Source organism: Mesoplodon bidens (genome assembly GCF_964165515.1).
Source record: "Mesoplodon bidens genome assembly, chromosome: 5".
In the NCBI taxonomy this organism is placed as follows: Eukaryota; Metazoa; Chordata; class Mammalia; order Artiodactyla; family Ziphiidae; genus Mesoplodon; species Mesoplodon bidens.
The window spans coordinates 129,106,904-129,120,871 of NC_138161.1; positions in this window are offsets into that span (position 1 = coordinate 129,106,904).

Genomic DNA, 13,968 nt, shown 5'->3' on the forward strand with positions numbered 1-13,968 from the left:
ATGGCATTTTTCACAGAACTAGAACAAAATTTTACAATTTGTATGGAAACACAAAAGAGCCCGAATAGCCAAACCAATCTTGAGAAAGTAAAATGGAGCTGGAGGAATCAGGCTCCCTGACTTCAGACTATACTACAAAGCTACAGTAGTCAAGACAATATAGAATTGGCACAAAAACAGAAATATAGATCAATGGAACAGGATAGAAAGCCCAGAGATAAACCCATGCACATATGGTCACCTTATCCTTGCAAAGGAGGCAAGAATATACAATGGAGGAAAGACAGCCTCTTTAATAATTGGTGCTGGGAAAACTGGACAGCTGCATGTAAAAGAATGAAATTAGAACAATTCCTAACACCATACACAAAAATAAAGTCAAAATGGATTAAAGACCTAAATGTAAGGCCAGATACTATAAAACTCTTAGAAGAAAACATAGGCAGAACACTCTATGACAGAAGTCATAGCAAGATCGTTTTGACCCACCTCCTAGAGAAATGGAAATAAAAACAAAAATAAACAAATGGGACCTAATGAAACTTAAAAGCTTTTACACAGCAAAGGAAACCATAAACAAGACAAAAATAAAACCCTTAGAAATGGAGAAAATATTTGCAAATGCAGCAACTGACAAAGGATTAATCTCCAAAATATACAAGCAGCTCATGCAGTTCAATATCGAAAAACAAACAACCCAATCCAAAAATCGGTGGAAAATCTAAACAGACATTTCTCCAAAGAAGATTTACAGATTGCCAACAAACACATGAAAGGATGCTCAACATCACTAATCATCAGAGAAGTGAAAATCAAAACTACAATGAGGTATCACCTCACAGTGGTCAGAATGGGCATCATCAAAAAATCTACAAACAATAAACGCTGGAGAGGGTGTGGAGAAAAGGGAACCCTCTTGCACTGCTGTGGAAATATAAATTGATACAGCCACTATGGAGAACAGTGCGGAGGTTCCTTAAAAAACTAAAAATAGAACTACCATATGACCCAACAATCCCAGTACTGGGCCTATACCCTGAGAAAACCATAATTCAAAAAGAGACATGTACCACAATGTACATTGCAGCACTATTTACAATAGCCAGGACATGGAAGCAATGTAAGTGTCCATTGACAGATGAATGGATAAAGCAGATGTAGCACATATATACAATGGAATATTACTCGGCCATAAAAAGAAATGAAATTGAGTTATCTGTAGTGAGTTGGATGGACCTAGAGTCTGTCATACAGAGTGAAGTAAGTCAGAAAGAGAAAAACAAATACTGTATGCTAACACATATATATGGAATCGAAAAAAAAAAAGGTTCTGATGAACCTAGGGGCAGGACAATAATTAAGATGTAAAGGTAGAGAATGGACTTGAGGACATGGGGAGGGGGAAGGGTAAACTGGGACGAACTGAAAGAGTAGCATGGACCTATATACACTATCAAATGTAAAATAGATAGCTAGTGGGAAGTAGGTGCATAGCACAGGGATATCAGCTTGGTGCTTTGTGTGCACCTAGAGGGGTGGGATAATGAGGGTGGGAGGGAGATTCAAGAGGGGGGGATATGGTGATATATGTATACTTATAACTGATTCATTTTGTTATACAGCAGAAACTAACACAACAATTGTGAAACAATTATACTCCAATAAAGATGTTAAAAAATAAAAATAAGCTGATTCTAAAGTTCATATACAAAACTAACAAGGAGACGTCACTAGGGAAATTCTGAAGATTACTGATGGATTATCAGTTTTTCAGAAGTCAAAGCATATTACAAAACTATAATAATCCAGCTCATGAATGTCATAAAGCTACAATAAAAAGCATATGATTAGCTATAATAATGAAAAACTGATAGTGGGAAAAGGAAATCCAATAGTAGATGAAACACAGAAAGAGATATGGTATACAATAAAAGTGGCATTTCAAATCAATGAAGAAAATCAGTTTATTCAGTAAATGCTGTCATCATCAACAACAAAAAATGTAAATCTACTAGATGAAAATATGAGAGTAGCATGTAAAATAAACTTGGAGTAAAAATTTTCTTTCTAAGTGTAGCACAAAACTCAGAAGCCAAATAAAAGATTGATAAATTCAACTACCAAGAATTTTGTCAAGGCCAAGAATAAAGTCTATAGAAGGAAGATAAAATTAGGAAAAATATCTACAACTCATACCACAGACAATGTGTTAACTTCATTAACTGATAATAAACTTTTACAAATTTTAAAAGGGTCAACAATCCAACTAAAATTTCAGCAAAGGCTATGAACAAAATGCAGAAGAAGAAAACTTAATAAAATAAAACCTCAAGTAGGTCTTAACCATGTGCAGCTACAGATATTTTCCTCTTGTCAGTCTGGCAAAGATCACAAAGTGTTATTTTCAAAAAAAACAGAAATTGCTGCCAAAGGTGTGGAAAAACAGATATTTTCATACATTACCAATGGGAGTGTAAATTGAAACAGCCACTGAGAAGGGTGATTTAACAATGGCAGTTCAAATAAAAAATGTGCGTATTCTTTGACCCAGAAAAGCCACTTCTATAAATATAACCTGATTTATATTTGGAACTGGTATATGCAGAACTTATTCATTTTAGCATTGTTTATAAGACCAGAAGGTTGAAAACAACTTAAATCTCTATTACTAAGGGTCTAGCTAAATAAATTGTGGGTACACATCTGTGCAATGGAATAGTCAGCAACTGTTTAAAAGAATAAGGTGTATCTATATAGATTTACAGTGAAAAACCAAGGTGCCAAGTATTGTGTTTATTCTGCTAAGTTATTTTCACATAGCTTATATACTTTTTTGTGAAATGGAGTATCTCCAAAATATACGTGAAATTGGTACTAGTGATTTCCTCTTGGGAGGAGGATTAAGTGGCTACAGAGAAAGAGTGGCAGGAAGGTTTACTGTTCATCGTATATGGTTTTGAATATTTTTATTTTTATAACATTTATTCAATGAAAAATATGAATTGGAACTCTAAAAACCAACACCCTACTCCAGCCTGAGGTTTTACCAGTTTGCTTTTCAGACACAGCCCCTTTAAAAAGAAGAGAGGGCCTCCCTGGTGGCGCAGTGGTTGAGAGTCCGCCTGCCGATGCAGGGGATACGGGTTCGTGCCCCGGTCCGGGAGGATCCCATATGCCGCGGAGCGGCTGGGCCCGTGAGCCATGGCCGCTGAGCCTGCGCATCCGGAGCCTGTGCTCCGCAACGGGAGAGGCCACAACAGTGAGAGGCCCGCATACCGCAAAAAAAAAAAAAAAAAAAAGAAGAGAGACAACACCCAAGGCAGAGCTTCCCCAGAAATGCCAAATTGGCCTGTTAAGACAGTGATCTTGAATTACACGCTTTCAGCTACTGTGCCTGACTGGCTCCATTATTGTCTGGCCCTCTTTCAGCTCTCCTGGCTGAAATGACTTCCATTGTTCCCTGCTTCTTGATTGCTTTAACATGTCTGGGATGGCTAAGTCAGCTTGTTTACTCCCTCCAATAATAGCTTCATTCTCATCTACATCCACGAAGGACACAAGCAGTACTTTATCCCACCATCTGCCTTGGATTTCTCATCACAGTCCCTTTGACCTAGCCCCAGCTCAGTTTCGCAACTTATGTTCCTACATCTACAGATTAGTTAGGCATGCCTGGCAGGCAATCCCCTCCTCGCCCCACCTCCCAATTTAGTTACCAGCCTTGCCTCAGCCTCCTCTTCCCTAGGGATAGATGTCCACTTCTCAATTCAAAGGAGAAGAATTTCATGCAGAGCAATGGTATGTGTACTGGTAGGTACAGTATGGACAATGGATCAAAAAGGTCAGGAGTGGGAGGTACAAGAGGAGGTGGTAAAGTCAGAATTCTTCTACTAAGGTCCAGAGAACAACAAGAACTTTGTGAGATAGTTGAGGGTGAAAATGAAGAGAAGTGAGTGAATTTTAAAAATTTTCAAGACTAAGAGAATTCACTGAGATCTAGAATACCAGGGGCAAGGATGAAGGAGGACAATGATCCTTGGCTTCTCACTTGATAACTACATGGAAGTTGGTGCTTTCCTGATATGGGAAAAAGCAAGACACAAAAGGGTAGAGGGACAAAAAGAGTTTAAGATGCTTTGATACAACCTGGCAGAGAAGCAGGGTAGCTATCTGGGTATAATAGCCAATAGTTATTGGTAACTGCACTCTAGATCTAAGAGATTTATATATTGTTATGGACTGAATTTTTATGCCCCACCCCCAAATTCATATGCTTAAGTCCTAACCCCTAGTATAATGGTATTAGGAGGCAAACCACTTGTGAGATGATTAGAGCATGAGAGTGGAGTTCTCATGAATGGAATTAGTGCCCTTATAAGAGACACAAGAGCCTGCCTTCCCTTTCTGGTCTGGAAGATATAGGAAGAAGACAGCCATCTGTAAACAAGGAAGGGGTCCTTCATCAGACAATGGATTTGCTGGTATCTTGATCTTGGAATTTTCAACCTCCAGAAAACTTACTTTTCACCAATACTGTAAGAAAGAAACGTTTAAGCTACTCATTCTATGGTATTGTATTATAGCAGCCCAATCTGACCAAGACATAAGTAATTCAAGCCACATAACAACTCCTAGTGTTTGTTTTTTGTTTTTTTTCATACAGAACCATCACTGTTCTTTTTTTTTTCTTAACATCTTTATTAGAGTATAATTGCTTTTCAATGCTGTGTTAGTTTCTGCTTTATAACAAAGTGAATCAGCTACACATATACATATATCCCTATATCTTCTCCCTCTTGCGTCTCCCTCCCACTCTCCCTATCCCACCCCTCTAGGTGGTCACAAAGCACCAAGCTGATCTCCCTGTGCTATGCGGCTGCTTCCCACTAGCTATCTATTTTACTTTTGGTAGTATATATAAGTCCATGTCACTCTCTCACTTCGTCCCAGCTTACCCTTCCCCCCACCCATGTCCTAAAGTCCATTCTCTACTTCTGAGTCTTTATTCCTGTCCTGCTCCTAGGTTCATCAGAACCTTTTTTTTTCTTTTAGATTCCATAAAGTTGTGTTAGCACATGGTAGTTTTTTTCTCTTTCTGATTTACTTCACTCTGTATGACAGACTCTAGGTCCATCCAATTCACTACAAATAACTCAATTTCATTTCTTTTTATGGCCGAGTAATATTCCATTATATATATGTGACACATCTTCTTTATCCATTCATCTGTCGATGGACACTTAAGTTGCTTCCATCTCCTGGCTATTGTGAATAGAGCTGCAATGAACATTTTGGTACATGACTCTTTTTGAATTATGGTTTTCTCAGGGTATATGTCCAGTAGTGGGATTGCTGGGTCGTACGGTAGTTCTATTTTTAGTTTTTTAAGGAACCTCCATACTGTTCTCCATAGTGGCTGTATCAATTTACACTCCCACCAACAGTGCAGTAAGGTTCCCTTTTCCCCACACCCTCTCCAACATTTATTGTTTGTAGAATTTTTGATGATGGCCATTCTGACTGGTGTGAGGTGATACCTCCTTGTAGTTTTGATTTGCATTTCTCTAATGGTTAGGGATGTTGAGCATTCTTTCATGGGTTTGTTGGCAATCTGTATATCTTCTTTGGAGAAATGTCTATTTAGGTCTTCTCCCCATTTTTGGATTGCGTTGTTTGGGGTTTTTTTTTTTGATATTGAGCTGCTTGTAAATATTGGAGGTTAATCCTTTGTCAGTTGCTTCATTTGCAAATATTTTCTCCCATTCTGAGGGTTCTCTTTTCGTCTTGCTTATGGTTTTCTTTGCTGTGCAAAAGGTTTTAAGTTTCATTAGGTCCCATTTGTTTATTTTTGTTTTTATTTCCATTTCTCTAGGAGGTGGGTCAAAAAGGATCTTGCTGTGATTTATGTCATAGAGTGTTCTGCCTATGTTTTCCTCTAACAGTTTTACAGTGTCTGGCCTTACATTTAGGTCTTTAGCCCATTTTGAGTTTATTTTTGTGTATGGTGTTAGGGAGCGTTCTAATTTCATTCTTTTACATGCAGCTGTCCAGTTTTCCCAGCACCGCTTATTAAAGAGGCTGTCTTTTCTCCATTGTATATTCTTGCCTCCCTAATCAAAAATAAGGTGACCATATGTGCATAGGTTTATCTCTGGGTTTTCTATCCTGTTCCATTGTTTTATATTTCTGTTTTTGTGCCAGTACCATACTATCTTGATTACTGAAACTTTGTAGCATAGTCTGAAATCAGGAAGCCTGATTCCTCCAGCTCCGTTTGTCTTTCTCAAGATAGCTTTGGCTATTTGGGGTCTTTTGTGTTTCCATACATTGTGAGATTTTTTGTTCTAGTCCTGTGAAAAATGCCATTGGTAGTTTTATAGGGATTACATTGAATCTGTAGATTGCTTTGGGTAGTAGAGTCATTTTCACAATGTTGATTCTTCCAGTCCAAGAACATTGTATATCTCTCCATCTGTTTGTATCCTCTTTAATTTCTTTCATCAGTGTCTTATAGTTTCCTGCATACAGGTCTTTTGTCTCCTTAGGTAGGTTTGTTCCTAGGTATTTTATTCTTTTTGTTGTAATGGTAAATGGGAGTGTTTCCTTAATTCCTTTTTCAGATTTTTCATCATTAGTGTGTAGGAATGCAAGAGATTTCTGTGCATTAATTTTGTATCCTGCTACTTTACCAAATTCATTGATGAGCTCTAGCAGTTTTCTAGTAGCATCTTTAGGATTCTCTATGTTTAGTATCATGTCATCTGCAAACAGTGACATCTTTACTTCTTTTCCAATTTCGATCCCTTTTATTTCTTTTTCTTCTCTGATTGATGTGTCTAAAACTTCCAAAGATATATTGATTAATAGTGGTGACAGTGGACATCCTTGTCTTGTAGATTATCTTAGTGGAAATGGTTTCAGTTTTTCACCATTGAGAACAATGTTAGCTGTGTGTTTGTCGTACATGGCCTTTATTATGTTGAGGTAAGTTCCCTCTATGCCTACTTTCTGGAGGGTTTTTATCATAAATGGGTGTTGAATTTTGTCCAAAGCTTTTTCTGCATCTATTGAGATGATCATATGGTTTTTCTGCTTCAGTTTGGTAATATGGTGTATCACATTGATTGATTTGCGTATATTGAAGAATCCTTGCATTCCTGGGATAAACCCTACTTGATCATGGTGTATGATCCTTTTAATGTGCTGTTGGATTCTGTTTGCTAGTATTTAGTTGAGAATTTTTGCATCTATGTTCATCAGTGATATTGGCCTGTAGTTTTCTTTCTTTGTGACATGTTTTTCTGGTTTTGGTATCTGGGTGATGGTGGTCTTATAGAATGAGTTTGGGAGTGTTCCTCCCTCTACTATATTTTGGAAGAGTTTGGGAAGGATAGGTGTTAGCTCCTCTCTAAATGTTTGAAAGAATTCGCCTGTGAAGCCATCTGGTCCTGAGCTCTTGTTTGTTGGAGGAGTTTTAATCAGTTTCAATTTCAGTGTTTGTGATTGGTCTGTTTATATTTTCTGTTTTTTCCTGCTTCAGTCTCAGATGGTTGTGCTTTTCTAAGAATTTGTCCATTTCTTCCAGGTTTTCGATTGTATTGGCATATAGTTGCTTGTAGTAATCTCTCATGATCCTTTGTATTTCTACAGTGCCAGTTTTTACTTCTTTTTCATTTCTAATTCTATTGATTTGAGTCTTCTCCCTTTTTTTTCTTCATGAGTCTGGCTAATGGTTTATCAATTTTGTTTATCTTCTCAAAGAACCAGCTTTTAGTTTTATTGATCTTTGCTATTGTTTCCTTCATTTCTTTTTCATTTATTTCTGTTCTGATCTTTATGATTTCTTTCCTTCTGCTAACTGGGGTTTTTTTGTTCATCTTTCTCTAATTGCTTTAGGTGTAAGATTAGGTTGTTTATTTGAGATGTTTCTTGTTTCTTCAGGTAGGATCATATTGCTATAAACTTCGCTTAGAGCTGCTTTTGTTGCATCCCATAATTTTGGGTCATTTTGTTTTCATTGTCATTCGTTTCTAGGTATTTTTTAATTTCCTCTTTGATTTCTTCAGTGGTCTTCTGGTTATTAAATAGTGTATTGTTTATCCTCCATGTGTTCATGTTTTTTACAGATTTTTTCTTGTAATTGCTATATAGTCTCGTAGCGTTGTGGTCAGAAAAGATACTTGATATGATTTCAATTTTTAAAAATTTACTAAGGCTTGATTTGTGACCCAAGATATCATCTATCCTGGAGAATGTTCCATGAGCACTTGAGAAGAAAGTGTATTCTGTTTTTTTTTTAGGTGAAATGTCCTATAAATATCAATTAAGTCCATCTTGTTTAATGTATCATTTAAAGCTTTTGTTTCCTTATTAATTCTCTGTCTGGATGATCTGTCCATTGGTGTAAGTGAGATGTTAAAGTTCCCCAGTATTATGGTGTTACTGTTAATTTCCTCTTTTATAGCTGTTAGCAGTTGCCTTATGTATTGAGGTGCTCCTATGTTGGGTGCATATATATTTACAATTGTTATATCTTCTTCTTGGATTGATCCCTTGATCATTATGTAGTGTCCTTCTTTGTCTATGGTAATAGTCTTTGTTTTAAAGTCTATTTCGTCTGATATGAGTATTGCTACTCCAGCTTTCTTTTGATTTCCATTTGCATGGACTGTCATTTTCCATCCCCTCATTTTCAGTCTGTATGTGTCCCTAGGTCTGAAGTGGATCTCTTGTAGATAGCATATATACGGGTGTTGTTTTTGTATCCATCCAGCCAGTGTATGTCTTTTGGTTGGAGCATTTAATCCATTTACAGTTAAGGTAATTTTCGATACGTGTGTTCCCATTACCATTTTCTTAATTGTTTGGGGTTTGTTATTGTACGCCTTTACCTTCTGTTGTGTTTCCTGCCTAGAGAAGATCCTCTAGCATTTGTTGTAACGCTCGTTTGGTGGTGCTGAATTCTCTTAGCTTTTGCTTGTCTGTAAAGGTTTTAATTTCTCCATCAAATCTGAATGAGGGGGCTTCCCTGGTGGCGCAGTGGTTGAGAGTCCGCCTGCCGATGCAGGGGACGCGGGTTCATGCCCCGGTCTGGGAAGATCCCACATGCCGCGGAGCGGCTAGGCCCGTGAGCCATGGCCGCTGAGCCTGCGCGTCCGGAGCCTGTGCTCCACAACGGGAGAGGCCACAACAGTGAGAGGCCCGCGTACCGCAAAAAAAAAAAAAATCTGAATGAGGTCCTTTCTGGGTAGAGTAATCTTAGTTTTAGATTTTTCCCTTTCAACACTTTAAATATGTCCTGCCACTCCCTTCTGGCTTGCAGAGTTTCTGCTGAAAGATCAGCTGTTGACCTTATGGGGATTCCCTTGTATGTTATTTGTTGCTTTGCCCTTGCTGCTTTTAATATATTTTCATGGAATTAAATTTTGATAGTTTGATTAATATGTGTCTTGGCGTGTTTCTCCTTGGATTTATGCTGTATGGGACTCTTTGCGCTTCCTGGACTTGATTGACTATTTCCTTTCCCATATTAGGGAAATTTTCAACTATAATCTCTTCAAATATTTTCTCAGTTCCTTTCTTTTTCTCTTCTCCTTCTGGGACCCCTATAATTCGAATGTTGGTGCATTTAATGTTGTCCCAGAGTTCTGTAAGATTGTCCTCAATTCTTGTCATTCTTTTTTCTTTATTCTGCTCTGCAGTAGTTATTTCCACTATTTTATCTTCTAGGTCACTTATCCGTTCTTCTGCCTCAGTTATTCTGTTATTGATTGCTTCTAGAGAATTTTTAATTTCATTTATTGTGTTGTTCATCAATGTTTGTTTGCTCTTTAGTTCTTCTAGGTCCTTGTTAAACGTTTCTTGTATTTTCTCCATTCTATTTCCATGATTTTGGATCATTTTTACTATCATTACTCTGAATTCTTTTTCAGGTAGACTGCCTATTTCCTCTTCAATTCTTTTGTCTGGTGGGACTTTACCTTGCTCCTTCATCTGCTGTGTGTTTCTTTGTCTTTTCATTTTGCTTAAGTTACTGTGTTTGTGGTCTCCTTTCTGCAGGCTGCAGGTTCATAGTTCCCATTGTTTTTGGTGTCTGTCCCCAGTGGCTAAGGTTGGTTTGGTGGGTGGTGTAGGCTTCCTGGTGGAGGGGATTAGTTCCTGTGTTCTGGTGGATGAGGCTGATCTCGTCTTTCTGTTTGGCAGGACCACATCTGGTGGTGTGTTTTGGGTGTCTGTGCTCTTATTATGATTTTAGGCAGGCTCTCTGCTAATGGGTGGGGTTGTGTTCCTGTCTTGCTAGTTTTCTGGTATATGGTGTCCAGCACTGTAGCTTGCTGGTTGTTGAGTGGAGCTGGGCTTAACTTTGAGATGGAAATCTCTTGGGGACCTTTTGCCATTTGATAATACATGGAGCTGGGAGGTCTCTGCTGGACCAGCTTCCTGAACTCAGCTCTCCCACCCCAGAGGCAGAGGCCTGACACCCGGCCTGAGCACCAAGACCCTATAAGCCACACAGCTCAGAAGAAAAGGGAAAATAAAAGAAAGAAAGGAAGAAAAAAATAAAATAAATTTATTAAAATAAAAAAAATTATTAAAATTAAAAAGCAATAAAAAAAGAAAGAAAGAAGAGGGGAGCAACCAAACCAAAAAAAACAAATCCAGCTATGATAACAAGCACTAAAAACTATACTAAAAAAAAAAAAAAAACAATGGACTGACAGAACCGTAGGACAAATGATAAAAGCAAGCCTATACAGACAATCACACAAAGAAGAATACACATACACACTCACAAAAAGAGAAAAAGGAAAAAAATATATATATATGAAAAAAAAAGGAGAAAGAGAGCAACCAAATCAATAAACAAATCTACCAATGATAACTCTAAATACTAAACTAAGATAAACATATAACTGGGAACAAATTAGATGCAGAAAGCAAACCCCTAGTCTACAGTTGCTCCCCAAGTGCACCACCTAAATTTTGGGATGATTCGTTGTCTATTCAGGTATTCCACAGATGCAGGGTACATCAAGTTGATTGTGGATATATAATCCGCTGCTCCTGAGGCTGCTGGTAGAGGTTTCCCTTTCTCTTCTTTGTTCGCACAGCTCCTGGGGTTCAGCTTTGTATTTGGCCCCGCCTCTGCGTGTAGGTTGCCCTCTGGCATCTGTTCTTCACTCACACTGGATGGGCTTAAAGTAACAGCTGACTTGGGGGCTCTGGCTCACTCAGGCTGGGGGGAGGGAGGGGTATGGAATGCGGGGTGAGTCTGCAGCGGCAGAGGCCGCCATGACATTGCACCAGCCTGAGGCACACCATGTGTTCTGGGGAAGTTGTCCCTGGATCATGGGACCCTGGCAGTGGCGGGCTGCACAGGCTCCTGGTAGGGGAGATGTGGATAGTGACCTGTGCTTGCACACAAGCTTCCTGGTGGCTGCAGCAGCAGCCTTAGCATCTCATGCCCGTCTCTGGGGTCCTCGCTGATAGCCACTGCTCGCGCCCATCTCTGGAGCTCTAGGTGGTGCTCTGAATCTCCTCTCTTCACGCACCCTGAAACAATGGTCTCTTGTCTCTTAGGCAGGTCCAGACTTTTTCCTGGACTCCCTCCCGGCTAGCTGTGGCGCACTAGCCCCCTTCAGGGTGTGTTCATGCCGCGAACCCCAGTCCTCTCCCTGCGATCTGACCTCCGAAGCCGGAACCTCAGCTCCCAGCCCCCGTCTGTCCCGTCAGGTGAGCAGACAAGCCTCTCAAGCTGGTGAGTGCTGGTCGGCACCGATCCTCTGTGTGGGAATTTCTCCGCTTTGCCCTCTGCATCCCTGTTGCTGTGCTCTCCTCTGTGGCTCTGAAGCTTCCCTCCTGCCACCCCTCATCTCCGCCTGTGAAGGGGCTTCCTAGTGTGTGGAAACTTTTCCTCCTTCACAGCTCCCTCCAAGAGGTGCAGGTCCCGTCTCTATTCTTTTGTCTCTTGTTTTTTCTTTTTTCTTTTGCCCTACCCAGGTACGTGGGGAGTTTCTTGCATTTGGGGACATCTGAGGTCTTCTGCCAGCGTTCAGTAGGTGTTCTGTAGGAGTTGTTCCACATGTAGATGTATTTCTGATGTATTTGTGGGGAGGAAGTTGATCTCCACATCTTACTCCTCCGCCATCTTGAAGGTCCCCCCAACTCCTAGTGTTTTATATCATTATTAAGCCCATTTTTGTGCATTAACTCATTTAATCCTCATAACAAACTTACAAGTTTTGTACTAGTATTAAACACTTTTCACATGAAAAAACTGAAGCATATATAGAGGTTAAGAGATTTGCCCAAGTCCAGATAGACTGATGAGGGGCAGAGCCAGTATTTAAATTTGGCCAGTTCCTAAATTGAGCTCAGAGAGGAGCTCTGAGACAGAGAAATCCATGGTGGAGTCAGTCAATAAACTGTGTTTATAGCCATGAAAATGGATTGACACAGTTTAAGGAGAGCATGTTTTAAAGGAGAATGCAAGTCCTGTGGAAAGCTAATGTTTTGAGGTTAATTAGAGAAGGGGGATTCAGAAAAGGTTACTAAGGAGGAAAGACCAAGAAGGTGGGAAGAAAACTCAAGAGATCTGATGCCCTGCCACTCTCTCCAATGTCATTGTGTATTCAGAATGGTCAGCTTTGTTTAAAGTTTCTAGGAGAAGGAAAAAGAAGAGGAAAGGCAAAGGAAAGAAATGCATAAAAATATAATCAAGTCAAATATGCTTGTCATAATATGGAGAGGGGGCAAAAGGTGGAATTTTAAGTCTCAAGTAACTCATCAGAGTCTTATTTTCCAGATGAAAAGCTGTATGTCTAGCATAGATCTAGTAACCATAGTTTCCAAAATATGGTTGAATTTATGGGACAACTGAATTGAAGGGTATTCCAAAAACTCCAAAGCACAGAGTGGCCATTATCACACAGGGAATAATGAGTATAAGATCCTTCAAGGAAGGAGTTTCCCTTTTATTCCCAAAACCTGGAACACAGTAGACACTCAAAAAGGGCTTGATAACATTGGACATAGCACAGAAAGATTCATTTAGAAGATAAGTAATTTTGAGGAAAAAAATACTACTTTCCTTTTATTTTTAATGTCACTAGATTTGCAGAGTTTGCAGTCTCAGAATTAGACTAGTTTTACAAAGTTTTCCTCATTTGCTTTTGCCCAATGCCATACCAGTCAAGTAAAATAAATCTTCAGTTCTGCTAACATAGCTTGAACTATGGATTTAGGTCTTATTTACAGAGCAAAGTTCAACCTTTGAAAAAGTTTTACTGCTACATCATGAAGTAATAAATGTGCAGTAATGTTTGACATTTAGAAAGTTATTACATGGAACTGTAAATTTCAGATTTATAAGGGGAACGGTAGGTTTTAAATTATAACAGTTTCATTAAATGCAAGATGTGTATCTACACAGAAAGAAATATTTCTTTCTTATAGTTATTTAGAAACCAAAGAAATGTGTATAAATTACCACAATCCTCTCTAAATGGAAATTTCATGTCTCTCAGAGAGAGAATACTATCTCTTATGTTTTTTAAGTACAGAAACATTTCACTGATTGTCCACAAAATGTTTTCATTAGAGTCAGGGGAAGCTTGGCTTTTTAACCTGTCCTCTTCTAAAAAGAGATGGCAAAAATGTTTAATGCAAGACTATTAAGAATTTTGCAAAAGACTTTCACCACCAATATTTAAAGAATTCCCAAATGTCATTTGTATTTTGATAAAATTTGATACTTTTCTTTGACATGGGGAAAAAGGAAGTGGCAGAATGGAAAAAACTAATGAAAACAAATAGCTTGAACCTATGCTTAGCCCATCTCCAGGTTGTCAGGTTGAGATGAGAGCCCCAACAGAGTCCCCAAGAACCCCATGTCTGGGTTCTCAGTACACCAAATGTGTCCAAGAGAAGAGAAAGAAACTTTATGAAGGAATAGAAAAATGTGTACTT